Genomic DNA, 14,758 nt, shown 5'->3' with positions numbered 1-14,758 from the left:
TTACTACACACTAGCTGTGTGGTCCTGGGCAAGTCAATTGATTTCTCTCAATCCTTGGTTTCCTTGTCTGGAAAATAGGCATAAGAATAACACAGATTGAAGTAGGGTGAAATGAGATAATGGGTGTGACCTTGCACAAGTCACTGACTCTCTCTGGTCTCGATTTCTCAAATACAAAATGAGAGGGAAGGGCTACTAGGCCCCTAAGGTTCCTTTCAGTCCTAGGTCTTTCTGTGTTAAATGGTGAACCTAGAAGGACTATGTATCTCTGCTATTATCTAAAGAACTCTCCTGAAATATGTGCTTTCTTTGGCTGCAGTAAAGCCTTTAAATTCATGGGGGGTATTTCTACATAGAGACATGTAACTATTGGTGGCACTGATCAGTGATGTTTGTCTCTGTTAACGATGGGCAGCGAGCCATGGCTATCGATTGGCCTTATCCAACTGCTAATCAATTTGGCAGGAAGTCACAGGCAGGATAACTTCCCAGTTCTCATTGCTTAGTCTAGGGACAAGGCCTGGAGGATGGTGAGTTTAGCACATGAAGTTAAGCTGAATGAGCCTGTGTCAGTAAAAAGAAAGGATTTGATTTGATGGTATCAAAGGTCTCATCTGGTTCTAAGTCTATGATTGTGTATGTACTTTCCTTTTTTTTTTTTTTTTTGCTGGAATTCCATGTATCCATCTATAAAACATGGAGTCTGAACTAAATTACCTAGATTCTTTCCTTCTCTGTATGCCTCTTTCCCTCCCTGGGCATCAGTTTCTCCACTTGTACAATGAGGAGGTTACGTTATAGGATTTGGAGGTCTCCTCCTTCTCTAATTATCTGGTTCCCTTCCCCTAGCTAGACCTCACTTTCCTCACTTTCCACTTTTTTATCAGCTGGATCATCTAGTTTCAAAGTTCTAAATTATATGTCCCTTTCACTTGCTCAGTCTCAGTTTCCTCATCTGTAAAATGAAAAATTAAGACTAAATGATCTCAAATGGCACTTCCAGATCCATCAGCCTACATGTTCCTCCCATTCCCTAGCTAGTGGTTTCTCTAGCTGTAAAATGAAGGGGTTGGACTCTTGAAAGGCCCGTCCAGCTCTGACATTTGGGAATTCAAAGATTCTAAGCCCTCTTCCCTCTTTGGGCTTCCTGTTCTCCATGTTTAAAATGAGAGGGTTGGGCTAGGAAGTTCAGAGCTTCTTAAACTCTTTCTACTCACCATCCCTCTGTGCCCAAGAAATTTTTACATGACCCTGGGCTTAAAAGGTATATAAAATAGGTATACAAATCCAACATTTACTGATAAGAAATCATAACTTCATGACTCCCACATTCAGTTATAAGACCCATGGTTTAAGAAACTTTGGGCTAGGAGATCCCCAAGGTCCCTTCGTGGCTCCAGCCCACATCTAGATCCTGCAGTTTCTACGATTAACCTCCCTCTGCAATGTCTGCCAGGTGGCTTGCTTACTGGGCCCAAACTTGAAGCGAGGGGCTCAAAGGGACAAACAAGACAGAATTCTCTACATGAAGACTAGAGGATAAGATCAGAGTTGAATAGCCTGAAGAAAAAAAGTGGGGATCAGCAAAGAAAATGCTGGAAGAAAAGCCGCCAGGCTCCAAAGCACTGGTCGGAGCAACAACAACAACAAAAAAAAATCTGGAGAGCAGAAGGAGAAATGATGAGAGTAAGGGGATATCTCCTTAAGAAGCCATTCCCCAAAGAAAATACTGAAAAGCAAAAAAGAAGCTCTAGCAGTTTCCTTTTTAAGGGAGGGAGCATTGAGAAGAGGGAAGGAAATTCCCAGCAGAATCAAATGGAATTTTCTAGGACAGTTAAGGTGGTAGGTTTAGCAAGTGGAAATCTTGTGAACAGAAATTAGAGGAGCGATCAGGAAACAAGGTCAATATCCTATTAGCCTATCAATATCCAAGGACGTGGACATTTCAGAGATGAGATTGAACTGACTGACAAAGTATGATCTGGAGGCACAAGAGAGCAGGAAAATAGATTTATTCTATTTCAAATGAAAATGCAACCTATCCAAAAAGCCTGAGATAAAGAGCTAGAAATGGTCTGAGCTTAATGCCAACTCATCCCTGTTGCACTTAATGAAGATCTAATTTAAGGAACTTGACCTCAACATACAGGGCAAGTCTACACTCCCTAGGAGCTCACTCGAATGGGTAGTACGGGCAAGCACGTATGGGGCCAAACACTCCATCTACCAAAAACACTCAAGCCTCTGGTAACCGAAGCATTTTCACATCAGCAGCCACTGATGTAGCAGAAAACCCAGACTATGGTAGTCTTGTACATGGAAAATCAGATCTGCTTTTTTCCGCATAATGGATCTGAATCTGTGATCTCACTGGGGCAAGGAACTTTGCAGGAGAAAACTTCCACCAAAGCAGAGCAGGACCTTTTCAAGAGTTGCCTGGGGGCTCTGAATCTTGACATGGGTCACACAGCCGATATATCTTAGAGGTAAGACTTGAACACAGACCTTTCTGTTTCTGAGGCCAGCTGTCTATCCACTATACTACGTGTTTTAATAATTGTTGTTCAGTTATTTCAGTTGTGCCTGACACTTTGTGATCCTATTTGGAATTTTCTTGGCCAAGATACCGGAGTGGTTTGCCTTTTCCTTCTTCAACTCATTTGACAGATGAGGAAAATGAGACAAACGGGGTTAAATGACTTGCCCAGGGTCACACAGCTAGTGTCTGAGGCCAGACTTGAACACATGAAGATGTGTTCTGATTCCAAGTCCTGTGCTCTATCCATAGCTACTTTGCTGTCCTGTTTTAACAACTGAATAGTTGTTATGTATATAAATAATATAATATAATATAATATAATATAATATAATATAATATAATATAATATAATATAATATAATATAATAATAGCTGAATAAATGAGACTTATATGTCACTTTAAGTTTTGAAATGAGAATATAACCTCATGTGATCCTCACAACAACCCCACAAGGCAACTGCTAGAGGTATTACCATTCCCATTATAGCAAACAGAAAATGGAGGCCCAGTAAGATGATGTGATTTGTTCAGGGTATTTGAGGAGGGATTTGTGCCATCTTCCTGACTCCAAGTTGAAGGCTTTGGGGCTTGCTGGGTTTAGGATGAAAATATGGGTAACCTTGATTGCTGCAACTAAAAGTGATCTTCCCCCCTTCCTTTAGCTAGGTGAATGCTTCAAATGTCTCTTACAGATGATTCTTAGTCCTCTTTCTGAAGGTATTTGAAGCTGTCCAAGCCTCTCTTAAATATATATATATATATATATATATATATATATATATATATATATATATATATATATATATATATATATATATATATACACACACATTCATAGAGGCTTATGATATACACCCATAATCTGGTATAAATCACCTACTTCAAACTCTTTTAAGTGGCAGGTGAAAAAAACTGAGGTGACAGTACTCAGAGGAAGTGGCTTCAAATCTGAACACTGCTCTTATCAACTGTATGACCTAAAGGACATCACTTCTCCACTGTGGGCTTCCATTTTCTCACACGTGAACTGTGGGCAGGGGACCAGATGATCTCTAAAATCCCTTCCCACTTTAGGTTCTAAGAAGTGAGTGACTTGGCTAATATCACACAGCAAGTTAGTGGCTGAATAGGGCCTAGAACCCAGGCTTCCTGAGTCCTAGCTCCCACTCTATGATGCTGTCCTTCAATCTTTCCAAATTCTCAGCGATCTTCTTTTTTTAATTTTAGTGTTTTATTTTTCTGTTACATGTAAAACAATTTTTTTTACATTTGTTTTTAAAACTTTGAATTCCCAATTCTCTCCCTTTCTCAATGATCTTCTAAATATCCGTGACACCAATATTAAAGTTCTGCATTTTAAAATTGGTTTATGTTTACAACATTACTATAAAGAGGAATAATGGAAAGTGCTCTGGAGTCAGGGGACCAGTGTAGTACAGTGAAGAGCTCCGGCTGGGTTCAAATCCTCTCTTAGTCTTTTACTAACTGTGCGACCTTGGGTTTCCCTCTCTAGAGTTCAGTTTCCTCATGTATTAAATGAAAGGAAGTAACTAGATGATTTTGATGATCCCTCCTGGCCCTAGAGCTACAATCCTAAAGTGTCATCTAGCTAGAAATTTATAATCCTAAAATCCAAGTTCAAATCCTTTCTCTGTTATTTACTACCTATGTCAGCTCAGGCAAATCATTTCCCCTTTTCCAGAACTAAGGTTCATCCACTGTATAAATGAGGAGCGCGAATTAGGTACTCTCTAAATTGGATGCTTTCTAAGGTCCCTGTCTACTCTAAAGAATGAGTTCCTATAGTATTTCAAACACACACACACACACACACACACACACACACACACACACACACACACACACTATTCTTTTTCTTTTTATATCACAGTCTTTTTTTGGGGGGAAAGACTCCCTTTCCCCTTTCCTACTCCTTCCAGATTAAAGCATTCCTTATAACAAGGAAAGACAAGTAAAAAAACACTCAGTGCAGTGACTATATCTGATATGAATATGCACCATTTTGCCTTTATATCTGCCACAAGGAGGGAGAGACATTTACTTACCTTTTCTCTATGACTATCACTGCCTTTTTCAGTTCTTGAAAGAACAGTATCTTTTCAATTTACAATCTTATAGTGCTTTTCATTCTGCTTATTTCACTCTGTATCAATTCATGCAAATCTTCCCTTATTTCTCTTCCTATTCCTCATTTATTATGGCAATAATATTTCACTATATTATTACATTCTGTTTTTCAGCTATTTCTTAACCAATGGGCATCTACTTTGTTTCTACTTCTTTGATACTATTGAGAGGGCTGCTTTGACTGCTGGGCTAAAGTGTATAGGGCAGCTGTGTTAAACTCAAATAGAAATGGGGCCACTAAACCATACATAAAGATCCTTGCAGGTTTCATATTGATTTAGAAAACCACATATTATCTATGTTTTATTATATTTTTATTTTGTTAATTACTTCCAAATTTCATCTGAATCTCATCCAAGCTCCACTAGAGAGTGTTGCAGGCCATGTGCTTGATACCTCTGGTATAGACAATTTATTCTGCATGATTACAAACTGACATGCAGAATGTAAAGGATTGATTCATGGTTCCTCCAACAGTATTAGTGTGTATGTACTCCCATAGCCCCTCCAACCTTTTCACTTGGGGGAGGAAGGCATCTATTCCAATTTTCAGGGTGTGAAGCAATCTCCAGAGGTTTAGTTATTTTATTTCTTTTACAATTAGTGGTCTGGACTTCATTTTTTTGAAATCGACACTTATAGCTTATAATTTTTTTGAAACCTGTTTATATCCTTTAACCTTTTATCTCTTGGAATGCCTTTTAGTGTTATATGTTTGTGTCAATTCCTTAAATAACCTGGACATTTTTCTAACTGATTAATTGATCTGAATATTTTCTCTGCTTTACTGTTTATTTTCTAATTCTGTCTTCATTGATTTTATTTGTGTAAAAACTAAAATTTTCTACAACTGAAATTATCTAGTTTCTATCTTATGAACTTCTTTAGCCTTTTATTAAAAAAAATTTCCCCTAGTCATAGTTGTTGAAAGATACTTAATTTCATTCTTTTCTCATTTTAAAAATTATGTAACCTTAGGGGCAGCTAGGTGGCGCAGTGGATAGAGCACCAGCCTTGAATTCAGGAGGACCCAAGTTCAAATCTGCTCTCAAACACTTAACACTTCCTAGCTGTGTGACCCTGGGCAAGTCACTTAACCCCAGCCTCAGGGGAAAAAAAAAGTAACCTTTTAAATTCAGGTCTTATATAAATTTTGAGCCCAGTATGGTATATGGTGTAAGATGTTGTTCTAATCCTAATTTCTGCCAAACTGTTTTCTAGTTTTCCGATCAGCACTTTTCAAAAATGTAATACTTCTCTCATTGATTTGTTTTGGGGTTTATCAAACACTTGATAATTATTTTCAATAGCTTTTCCTCCTTGTTTACTTGTCTAGTCTGTTGCACTGAATTAATTTGTCTGGGTTTTAATCAGTGCCAAATAGTTTTGATAATTATTGTCTTTTAATAAATTTGTCTGGTAATTCTATGCCCTCCTGCATTTATACTCTTTCATCATTTCTATTAATATTCTAGACCTCTTATTCCTCATGTGAGGATCCCATGAAATAATGTATGCAAAGCACTTTGCAAGCTTTAAAGTGCCACAGAAAAGTCAGCTGTTCTTGCTCAGAGGAGAAATTGGCAGTTGTCTATAAGGGCTGCCTGACTCATGGATGTCTAGGAAGCTGTACCCTGTGCATGCTTAATGGGAAATGGTGCATTCAGTTTAACAACTTCCTGAGAGCAAGAACTGTTTTCTTTGTGTCTTTGTATCCCCAGAACCTAGTACAGGACCTTGCACTTAGTAGGCACTGAATAAAGTTGTGTGAATTGAACTGAATTCAATCTGGACCTAGAGGATTCCTTAATGAGGAAACTTTTATTAAGCTTTAAGAATTGAAAAAAAAAAAGAAAACATCCATCCTTAAACTGAGAAATTGGGATGGGGAGAATTTCAAGCTATAAAGCTGCTGAAGCTTCCCTAATTTTTTCCTGTGTAAGCTGAGATCAAACTTTGCAAACTCCCCCATTGTAAGATAATTTGTACAAAACTGTGAGTTAGTGAAAATTGTAGAAGTCTAAACAGTACGATGACACTAATTATCACTTACATTGCAGTTGTTCATGTAAAAAATCCTTTTTTTCTGCCCTAGATTTCTACCAATACTGAGATCAAATATTAAGTTAGTTGTCTATGATCTTATTAAGGTCAGTAAGAATGCAGTTTGTCATCCAACTGACAGAGTATCATGGAAAGAAATCATAAGAACTGGGTCACAGCCCCACATTTGCCTCTACTGGATTGTGTGTGATTTTGAGAAAATCACTTTTGATTCTCTGGTTTCAGTTACCATCTCTGAAAAGAAACGAGGGGCTTAAATGTAATACACTGGCTGTCTCCTGCTCTTGAAATGCACTTTCTTCACCCCTACTTCTTAGGATCCCTTGTTTCCTTCAAAACTCAAGTTTCAGGGAATTTCTGGGTGAGATGGCAATATAAAAGGTCATAAGGTATAGAGGAGCCTAACTCTCTCACATATCCAACAGAAATGACATAAAAAGGTACAACAGTTAATAATGACCAAGTAATAGATGGAATGTCATAGGAAGAATGGCATGGTCACAGAGACTAGAAGAGTATTTGGAGAAATGAAGCAGGAGATTTTAAAAATGGAATTATGAGCAAAACAAGAGCTCTGGAATAAGAAATAATTAGACCAATAGTAAATAGTTTAGAGCAGAGGGTGGAAATCCTATCCAAGTAATAGCACTCAATGATCCCATGAGACAATAAGAATAGGTGGGAGAGACCGAAGTTACTTTGTTGGTATAGGGAACTCCTAGGTGAGAAAACAAAAATAATTAGAAGCAAATCAAAAGAAAATGTAAGGCATGTACTATCAAAAATAACTGACCTAGAAACTGGTTGAGAGATAATTTAAAGTATTGGATTCCCTGAAAATCATAACTAAAATTTGTTTAAAGCCTGCATACCATGTTTCAGTAAATCCTAAATTTAAATCACCCAGGTTTATGGAATCAGAGGGTAAAGCGAAACTAGAAAGAATCCATCAGTCACCTCCTGAAAGACACCCAAAATGAAAACTCTGAAAAAATGTCATAGCTAAAATCCAGAGCTTCTGGGTCAAAGAAAAAGCACTACAAAGCATTCAGAAAGAAAGTATTCAAGTACCAGGGATCAATGAGACTATGCTGCAACTATTATGTATGAGAGAAAATCTTGAAATATGATATTCCAAAAAAGGAAATGACAAAAGGCTTGGGACCAAGAATAACTTAGCCTGAAATATTAAGTATAATCTTATGAGGAAGAAAAATGAACCTTTAATGGAATAGAAAACTTTCAAGCATTCCTGATAAAAAAAAAACAAGAACTAGTAAAAATATTGAATTGCAAAACAGAAGTTAAAAGAAACCTAGAACAGTAAAAGTATTTGCAAAACTGGAAGGATCTAAATAATAATAAAGTGCATTTATAGGTAAAGAAGAGACAAATGTCCCTTCATAATCCTAATGTCTTCAAGAGTCATAGGAGAAATTAAATAAAACAAGTGGAGGAAGTGAAGTTAGTTTTGTTTTATCTTAAGAGACAATAAAAAGGAATACATTAGAGATGAAATGTAGAAGAAAGGGTTGAACTTACTATTTCCTATAGCTAGGACAGATGAAAAGACGACTATACAAAGAAAAATGACTGGGGTAATTGGGAAGCATATGAATTTTACTCCTATATGACATGATCAAGGAGGGTTGGATATACACATAAACACAGATACACACAAAGAATTTTGTGGGGCAATACACTAATCTCATGAAAGAAAAGGTAGGAAGAGGTAAAGGGGAAAGAGAGATTTGAAAGGGTAGATGAGAGTCAAAGATGTAATAATCAAAAGCAAAATAAAATTCAACTTCAGACGGAGGATTAAAAAGAAAGATATGAAGTATAAAATCAGTGTTCAGGGTCTGGACAGAGGGAAGAAAAGGTAAGTGAAAAGCATGTCATTTCAATCCCAGATCAATCCCATTTGATCCCATGCCTTCTTTTTTCAATATCTCTTCTCTGAGTGTTGAGTAGAAAGAGGAAACAGAACTGACTATATCTAGATCTCTTGTCACTTTCTGAATGGAGACAGATAGGAATATATACATTTCTCAGCTGGGCAAGATAACTTTACAAAAACTGACTGTGTACTAGGGCATAAAAACCTCATAAACAAATGTAAAACAAAAGCAATCATTTACTGATCACAATTCAATAAAAATTATGATCAATAAAATAACTTTTAAGAAAGGATTCAGGGGCAGCTAGATGGTACAGTGGATAGAGCAATGACCCTAGAGTCAGGAGAACCTGACTCTGAGTTCAAATCTGGCTTCAGATACTTATCACTTATTAGCTGTGTGACCCTGGCCAAGTCACTTAACCCCAATATACTTGCAAAAACAAACAAGAAAGGATTCACACTTTAATGAAGACTAAATAACAATCCTAAGGAATTGATAAATCAAAAAAAAAAACCCATAGAAATAATAGATAATCATGGCTTACTGTGAAAAGTTCATTAAATTTCATTTTTGGGGGGGATAAAAAACAATAGATAATTCCGTAAAAGAAAATAACAATGGGGATGCATCAAAAGCTGTTGTTAGGTACAAATGTTTTCACTAAATACCCTCTTCAACAAAAAAAGAAAAGAACAAATTAATGCAACTAGGAGAAAACACGAGAAAAGTCAAATTTTTAAAAAATCAACTAAAGACAAAAATATAAATCTCAAAAATCAAAGATGAGCAAAATTTAAACAAAAAATCCAATCCATCATAATGATAAATAAAAGAGATGCAATTTTAAAAAGACATACTAGCAAACTGTTAGCTTATTTGATCTTTTAAAAAGAGAAAAAAACCAAATTCCCAGTATCAAAAAATTTTTTTAAAGAAAATTCAGAAAAAAATGATGAATAAATAAAGGAAAATAATTGAAATAATTTCCCTCAACTGTATAACAAAACTGATAAATAAAATCAAATAAACAAATCTTTTGAACTATACAAAGTATATTTTAAAATTTAAATAACACAGAACATTTAAATAACCCAATTTTAGAAAAATAAATTAAAGCATCCATAAATGATTTCCCAAAGGAAAAAACCCAGGACCAAATGGGTTTGTAAATTAATTCTATCAAATATTCAAAGACCATTAATTCTAATAATACACAATTATTCACAAAAAAATAGAGAAATAAGAGATCCTACCAAATTCCTTCTGAGACAAATATGGTCTTGATACCTAAAATGAGGAGATACAAAGCAGAAAAAGAAAACTATAGACAAATATTCCTAATGAATATCAACACAAAATACAGAATAAAATATTAACAAGGAGGTTATATAGAAACATATTAAAAAGTTTGTACAATAGGACCTGGATTTATACCAGAAATGTAGATTTGGTTTACTATTGGGATAATAATAAGCATAATAAACCATTTTAATAGCAAAACAAGAAAACCATATAAAATATCCTTTTGACAAAATATAATATCTCTTTGTCTCAAAAATATTAAAAATCAGAAACAGATGGACTCTTCTTTAATATGATAAATAGTATGTACTTAAAAGCAAGTGCTTGTCTTACAGGTAGTGTAGAAACACTGTGGCCTTTCCAATAAAATCAGAGATAAAACAAATATGATTATCATCACAGCTATCATCACATTCCCTTTTACACAATATGATAGTCTACTTACAGAACTGCAGAGATTCAACTAAATATTAACTGAAACAATTACTAATATAAACAAAGTAGCAGGATATAAAATCAACACATACAAATTATTTGCCTTCTGTATATTGTCAACAAAACCCAGAAGGAAGAGGAGGAAAGAAATTCCATTAAAAACAACTACAGGATGTGTAAAATGTAGGAAAATCCTATTTACCAAGGCACACATACAAATGAACATGATTTCAAAACACTCTTTCCACAAATAAAGACTGAACTAAGTAATAGGGTAATTGTTCATAGTTAAGCTATGTTAAAAATGACAAAAAGGAAACCTACCTAAACTAATTTGCTTACTCCTTGCTATGCCAAATTTCCAAATTGTTATTTCACAGGACCAAAAATAAAATAATAAAATTCTTCTGGAGGAATAAAAGTTCAAGAATCTCAAGGGAAACAATGCAAAAAAAAAAGTGAGACACAAGGAAGCCTGGAAGTCCAATGCATCAAACTACATTAAAAAGCAGTAGGTATCAAAACTATTTGATACTAGTTTAAAAATAGAAAAGGTGATTAGCGGGACATATTAGAAACACAAAATCCAAAAGCAAAGGAAAATGATAGTACAGTGTTCAATATACCCAAAGTCCCCAACAATTACTAGGGTACAAACTAAATTGGACAATAAGTCTTAGGAAAACTGGAAGGAAGTCTGGCAGAAATAAGCTTAGACCAACATCTCATACTATATGGTACAATAAGCTCCAAATGAATAAATGATCTTGACATATAAGATCATAGAAAAAAAAGGAGAGGAATGGAGAAGAAGGTACGTTTTATAACTATAGAGAGGGAAAGAGTTCTTGACCAAACAAGTGTTAGACAGTATAACAGGAGATAATATTTACAATTTTTATGAGATTAAATCAAAAGGCTTCTGTGCAAAAAAGCAGCCCAATGCAACTAAAATTCAAAGGGGAATCATTAATTCTCTGCAGCAAGTTTCTCTGATAAAGCATTACACACAAGTCATGTAGATACCTGACTTTAAAACATAAGAACAAGAGGCATCTACCAGTAGAAAAAGCTATCTAAGGCTATGAACTGGCATTTCTCCTGCCCCAGACACTTAAAACTGTCTCAGTTTCCTCATCTGTAAAATTGAAATATTAATAGCACCTGTCTCCTAGGCTACCATGAGGATCAAATGAGATTATATATATATATATATATATATATATATATATATATATATATATATATATATATATATATATATCAAGTCCTTCATACACCTTAAAGTGTTAATGTAAGTATAAACTTATTGTTAAAAGAGGAAAAGCAAGCTAATAGTAACCATATGAAAAAATGCTCTTGTACATCCATTGCTAATTCCTCCCCATTCACTCTCAGCTCTCAATCTCCTTGTATTTGCTTTGTATATAACCACAGTCTTTCTTGATAGGAGAGAAGCTCCTAAAACTCATTTTTGTCATTGGATCTCCCATGCCCAGTTCAGTGTCTACACATAGCATGTGTTCAATAAATGCTTACTGATTTATTGATTTATATAAGTTGGGACATTTTATCATCCTTAATATATATATATATATTTTTTTTTAATTTTTTTTTTTTTGCTGAGACAATTGGGACTAAGTGAGTGACTTGCCTAGGGTCACATAGCTAGGACATGTTAAGTGTCTGAGACCATATTTGAACTTGGGTCCTCCTGATTTCAGGGCTGGTGCTCTATTCGCTGTGTCATCTAGCTGCCCCATCCTCAATATTTTTTGTAAGCTTTCTACTCACAAGTTACTCATATGTATTGTGGGAGATACAAAGATGTTTAAGACATGATTTCTGCCCTCAAGAAATTTTACAGTATAGTTTGGATAACCCACACAGAGGAAGATGAATACTACAAAGTAGCCCATGATCAGTGAGGGGTACATTCATGGACGTGGGAATTGAATTTCATCTTCCCAAAGGTGACAGATCCTCATCTTTGAGAATCAATGTGACTTTTGGACACAGACAAAGTTTAGTTGTTACCGTCTGGTCCAACTCACATGTGACTAATAATAATACTTGACATTTACATAGACATATGCTGACGTTTAAGGTTGGTAAAACACTTTACATCTGTCATCACATTTGAGTCTCAGAACAACCCATGAGCTGGATGCTAATATTAGCCCATTTTATAAATTTGGAAACTGGGGCTCAGAGTTGAAGTGACTTGGTCAGTCACATAGCTAGTGTCTAAGGAGGTTTCTAGCCCAATCTTACTGATTCTAAGTCTGATATTTGTCATCCTCTACAACATGGTAAACGTTGAACATCCCCTATGACAGAGCCCTCGACTATGAATATACTGCCTCACCAGCTAGCACATTATTGGATTGAATGGTCAAATCTGGAGAGTGATGGTCATCCTAAGGCCCACCTACTTTCATCACACAAAAAGCAAAGTTGTCGACTATGAATATACGTCCATCTCTGGATAATTAAACGATGGAACTCCAATGCCACCAGTTTAACAAACCTGATCCCTGAGAGGAATTTAAAAGAAGTTTGTTTAAAAGAGAACATTACTTGTTCAGAGGTTATAGGATATTAGAAATGAAAGGGACTCTAGGGATGATTCAGCTCTGACTCTCTTCTTTGACTGAGGGGGAAACCGAGTCCCAAAGCAGGGCAGCAATTTGTCTAAAATAAAATAAAAGATGCTTAATAAAGGCTTGTAGATTGATAGATTGGCAGCAGTGTTGATTGCAGAGACATGTCAGTTTGAGGAAAGAATATGTGCTGGTTGCTGCTTGGCATTTGAGCAGAATGACCTAAGGTAAAAGGTCAAGTAGAATTGCACATTTCCTACTTTGAGGCTTTATTCCAGCCATAGCAACCATTCCCGACCATTCCCGTGAACTCAGACTAGGAGAGTGCAAAGGTCTGGGATGAGTAAGAATAAAGCAGCCCCTAGGGAGAGACTATACGGCTGATGTAAGAGCATCTGCTGGGACTGTACTAAAGCCTATCCAGTTATTAGTACCATCAGTTAATGAGATGGCTAAAAGGGTTCCAGAGGCCAAATAAAGGGCACTGCTTCAAGGTGGTTGAAGCAGGCAGAAACTGCATCAATGGTCAATAAAAACCAAACCTGTCCAGATTCTAAAGGAAGCATTTTTTTCAAGCAAAGTCCTAAAGAAATTAGAAGCAAATACCATGGGGTTTGATATGACAGTTGACAGATACAAAAGCAAATTAGAAAATAATTTTCCTCTCTCTCTCTCTCTCTCTCTCTCTCTCTCTCTCTCTCTCTCTCTCTCTCTCTCTCTCTCATTTTCTTTCACTCTCTCTCCCTGTCTCTGTCAGTCTCTCCCTTTCTCTCTCTCTCTCTCATACATATACACACACAGAAGACACATACAGGAAAATAGCTCCAAAAGGCTTTCTGCTTAAGGGAGGACTTGCTGTCTCCTGGGTCCACATTCATTCCATTGCTCTGCAATTCAAAAACTTGAGGATTTTCACTAAAAAGCTAGGTTGTGGATTCACAAGAGCAGAAATCAGTGAGATAAATAAAAGCTAAGGGGATGAAGTTTCTAGCAGACTTGCCTTGTATGGCCCCTAACTGCTGAACTAGGGTCAGTGGATGGAAGTTACAGAGAAGGAGGGATATTTTAGCTCAATATAAGGAAGAACTTTTGTCTGCCCTGTCAAGAAATGGGTTGCCCCATTAGGCTGTGAATTCCCTGTCACTGGAGGTATTCCAGTAAGGTTGGGTATCAGCAGGGCTGAAATGGGACTTCTTATCCTGCCCAGGAGGGGCATTAGCTGCTCTTTAAGTCCCTTTCCTATTTCCAACCCCAAGATTCTAGGAAAAGACTACTAGAGAAGACCAATTTTGCTCCTTTATGCCTCTCTTCTGAGCCAAGTCACCCTGGCTAGGCCATGGGGTGGAAGGGGTGGGGCATATAAGAGAAGTATAAGATTCTGCTTTCACAGAGACTCTGCTTCAGAGTCACACAGAAGGAACTTGGATTTCAAACACCTGGGCTGCAGTCTCAGCTTTGCCATTTACTAAACCAGGTGATTGTGGACAAGTCAGCTCGAGCCTCAGTTTCCTCATAATGACCTCTGAGATCTCTTTCAACTCAAAATCTATGATCAGTGAAAACCTGGTCTTCTGCTTCCACCCTATTTTTCTTTCATAGGAATGATTAGAATTTGCTGGGAAACCATGATGGACATTTTTGTGCAAACTCAGGGCAGGATGGTTCAGTAATTAAAAGACTGATGTCAGAGGAAGGAATACGTGGGTTTAAGTCCTGCCCTGATGGATTCCAGTCTGGGCAACACTGGCATGTGACAATCTCA

General features: G+C 36.4%; 1 protein-coding gene across 7 annotated transcripts in view; it reads right to left on the bottom strand.

Annotated features, from left to right (window-relative positions):
• MBNL3 (muscleblind like splicing regulator 3) overlaps nt 1-14,758 on the bottom strand; it is a 217,883-nt gene that overhangs the window by 107,294 nt on the left and 95,831 nt on the right. For 4 of the 7 annotated variants that reach the window (XM_074277759.1, XM_074277762.1, XM_074277765.1 and 1 more), the window contains exon 2: nt 9,910-9,943. The exons of the other annotated variants lie outside the window; for them this stretch is intronic. The gene's annotated coding sequence lies outside the window, so the exon portion shown is untranslated. The remainder of the gene's footprint in view (nt 1-9,909; nt 9,944-14,758) is intronic. 7 annotated transcript variants of the gene reach the window in all.

Source organism: Sminthopsis crassicaudata, chromosome X, assembly GCF_048593235.1.
Source record: "Sminthopsis crassicaudata isolate SCR6 chromosome X, ASM4859323v1, whole genome shotgun sequence".
Taxonomy (NCBI): domain Eukaryota; kingdom Metazoa; phylum Chordata; class Mammalia; order Dasyuromorphia; family Dasyuridae; genus Sminthopsis; species Sminthopsis crassicaudata.
This window is presented reverse-complemented; position numbering and strand designations above follow the sequence as displayed.